The sequence below is a fragment of the Suncus etruscus genome, chromosome 17 (assembly GCF_024139225.1).
Source record: "Suncus etruscus isolate mSunEtr1 chromosome 17, mSunEtr1.pri.cur, whole genome shotgun sequence".
Taxonomy (NCBI): Eukaryota; Metazoa; Chordata; class Mammalia; order Eulipotyphla; family Soricidae; genus Suncus; species Suncus etruscus.
The window spans coordinates 53,844,428-53,848,151 of NC_064864.1; the positions used below are offsets into that span (position 1 = coordinate 53,844,428).

The 3,724-nt window shown below is 31.4% G+C and overlaps 1 non-coding gene across 1 annotated transcript; it reads right to left on the reverse strand.

The window, feature by feature from the left end:
• Positions 1 to 3,053: 3,053 nt before the first annotated feature.
• On the reverse strand, positions 3,054 to 3,186 carry LOC125995574 (small nucleolar RNA SNORA51). The gene has a single exon (XR_007491073.1). It is a non-coding gene; the product is annotated as a small nucleolar RNA SNORA51 (small nucleolar RNA).
• Between the last annotated feature and the right edge of the window lie 538 nt (positions 3,187 to 3,724).

A 3,724-nucleotide genomic window follows, 5' to 3' on the forward strand; every position in this document is an offset into this window, starting at 1 on the left:
ATAATTAACTCAGTCAAGGCAAAGTAGGGGAATAAATTTCTAGCAAATTGTGAGAATCACAGAATTCATCCTGATTATATATAAACACAAATTTATATTCATCAACTAGAATAAGAATTTCTCAAACTAGTTTTAAACTGAGATGATGCAAAATTAAGAAATAATTAAGACACAGAATAAACATTCTGTACCAGAAATATTGTGTATTTTCCCTGCTCCTGTAGCTAATTTAAACTGCTTTGATGTGGTGTTAGTGGAATTTTCCTATTATAGATGAATTGGAAGACCACTTTATTCAATTTTTTAAAGAAACACAATAATCTCTTCCTGCTTCCAAGTGACTCTGCAGAGGTTAACATTGCATTAGCAAAGTTTAAGAATTATAATCCTTAAGAAACAGTGAAAGAAATTTAAATCTCTCAAAATTATTTTGTTCTCAATTTATAATGACAATTTTGAAAGATACATTTGGTATTACTAATAAAGGTCAAATTCCTTCAGAAGTAGAGTGTCTTAAAGATTGACTTCTAGATTCAGTATTTAATTTCTTCTTCCATTTTTGTTGTTGTTGTTGTTTGGGGGTCAGATCCTATGGCATTCAGGGGATACTCCTGGCTCTGCTTTCAGAATCATAGGCGTAATTTCATTTCATATCTGATGGTGAGGCTGGAACCTGGGTCAGCAGTGTGCAAAGAAAATGTCCTATTCAGAGTACTACTGCTATAAGTCTAGATATTTAATATTTTTCACTATGTGTCGAATGTTCATAGATACTCATAAGCAATTTGAAATATTCTAATGTAGTATGTTCACATGTTGTCCTAATATACAAAGTAATAGGACATTTCTGTGAGTAAAATACTGAAACCTGGACATATCTGCAAAGTTCATTTTAACATTGCTAAAGATTTAAAGTGAACAAAATTCAAAAAAAATTCTGGAACTGAGTGAGTGTGGTACCATTTGAAGGAGTATAGGCAATATGCTCATAAATTCACATTTTTCCACTGTGAAAAGCTCCTAAAGAGATAGAATACTGATGCCTGCAAAGTCAATTCCTGAGAAATTAGATGGCATTGTTAATTGTTAATATGTGGAATATATCTATTGTTCAAGAGAGTACAGTAATCATTCAAGGTTTGTGCAGCCTAAATATGTCAGTTTTGATCTGTGAGACAATGATGCATGAGAGAATTATTGGAGAAAATTTTTGTGAAAAATCAAAACAGAGTGAAGATAGAGATAATCTTTGGATCACAGTGAAAATATCAAACCTAAAAAAAGAGGGAAAATGGTAGGTCAGAAAAATTGCTTCAAACTGTAGCAATTTTGGAGAAAAAAAATCACAATCCACCACAATTGGGTTAAAAGATGACAAACAATTGGTATCGTTCAACTGGATTTATAGAATATACTCAGTTTTTTTCCTCTCCTCACCAAATAGAAAGAAAACCGCTGTAAAAAATTTTTATACTGACAGAAGTATGGCAATGTTGGGGCCATAGAGACAGTGCAAGTGCCCTTGCCTTGTATACAGTCAACTAGGGTTCAACCCTTAACACACCATATGAACTCCTGAGTCTGTCAGGAGTAATGCTTGCAGAGCCAGGAGAAATCCTGGAGCACTACCCCCTCAACAAACTAACAAACAAAACAAGCAACCTTACTAATTTACTATATTTCTCCTCTGTCTCAGTTCAGAAAAGAGGGAAGGGAAAGAATAGGTTATTATTTTATAGGAGAATGCCTTGAGAAGTTGATATTAGGAGGGACTGCACTGAGGTATTGAAAAATAGTTATTCCTGGAAGAATAGTCCTCATTAGAGATTCCCGAGTGTTATTTTATACTCTGGCTTTTCCAAGTACTACCCCCACAGTAGTGAATCATACATCATGCACTGCTCCCACCAGGCCATAGATGAGACCCTCATGCCTCTTATTTTCTTCTCTCATTCAGTGCCTCACTAAAATTGATTTAATATCTATGTACTGAGTACCATAATGGGTAAATAAAATGTTTACATAAAGCACTTAAAGGTATTTTATAAAAGGCATCAGAATCTAACTAAAGCATGATTATCACAAATACCCTTGAAAGATACAGTGAACTCCTCCCTTTAAATATTTCTCCTAGGAGTGTAAAAGATACAGTGGTTGCTTCCATTCTATAGTAATGATAAAAAGTTACTAACATAAAGAATCAAGCACTTAAATATTTCATCTTTATCTTTAGGAAAATATGTTTTCTTGAGGATTAATTTTATTTATAAGTATAATATATATATTAATTTATCCTTTTCTTTCAAACACATGCAATTAGACTTGATTTTATATAGCTTTTTAAATCTTAAAATTAAAAATGAAGATGAAATCAAAATTAAGCTATTATATGTCAGAGTATTTTAATTTATTATTTTCTTCATTATTTCCACTGGCTAAAAGACTCAACTAGTGTTCATCAAGTCAGGCTAATTGTAAAATTATGGTTAATGTTTAGAATAGTCAGAATACAAAATAAGTTATGAAAAGAAATAATTAAAAATTAAAATTTAAAATTAGTTCATTATTTTAAAAACATGTAATTAAAATCATTAAAAACATTACAAAACTACAAATTTAAGCAAATTTATTTCTAAGGTAGCATTTTAAGAGTGTCTCAAAATTTATATTAATGAAATGAGTATTGATAAATGCTTTTATTTCTATTAGACTCAGTTTCATTACCTATAAGAAGAGAATATAAAAAATATCTAATTTCTTTTAGTTTCAAATGGGAAAAAATAAATGTTTACTATGTGCTCAGATGCAGCTACTCAATTGTCAACAGCTATATAGTGAAGCAGTGAAGTATGCTTTACATAGAAAATATACATAATATATAAATTTCACATTATATATAAAGTTTTCTTTACATATAAAGTTATATTGATAGGCTCTGGCTCAAACTGTCTAGATTTGTGCTTTATTACATAAAATTTATGCTTATTATACATTAGTTGTATAACCTAGGGAAAGCAATATATTTTTATTTTTATTTATTTATTTATTTATTTTTTTGTCCCCCAATTCACAATACAGACCAGGCAAAGGGCCTGGGTTGAGGTATATATGGGGTGCATTTACTGTACCTCCTCTTTCTATACAGTCAGTGTAAAGAACATAGACTGTGGTAAGAATTGGGAGGCCTTATCTTTTCTTTTCTTTCTTTTTTTTTTTGATTTTTTTAATATATATAAAAACCTTCACCAGTGCAACATTCTCATGACCAATATCCCAAGTGTCCTTCCTCCCCACCCCACACAGGCCTGTATTCTAGACAGGCTTTTTTTTAGTAGTAGTAGGGAAAGCAATTTAGTGATATTGATTTTCTGCTTCTGGGAAATGAGATAATAGGTTATCTATATACTATTAAATAGATCTTATTTATTTATTTATTTAGGTTTGTTGGGCCACACCTAGTGAGACTCAGGGGTTACTCTTGGCTCTGAGCTCAGAAATCACTCCTGGCTTGGGGAACATATGGGAAGCCAGGAGATTGAATCTCTATCTCTCCTAGGTTAGCTAGTGCAAGGCAAATGCCCTACCACTTGTGCCACTGTCCATCCCCTAAATAGATTTTAAAAGATAGTGTATATTAAGGGAATAAAATATTGGTCATACATATATTAATCATTTAGCAAATGCCAGTTAAAATTATAATTATTATTACAAGTGCAGTCATTAG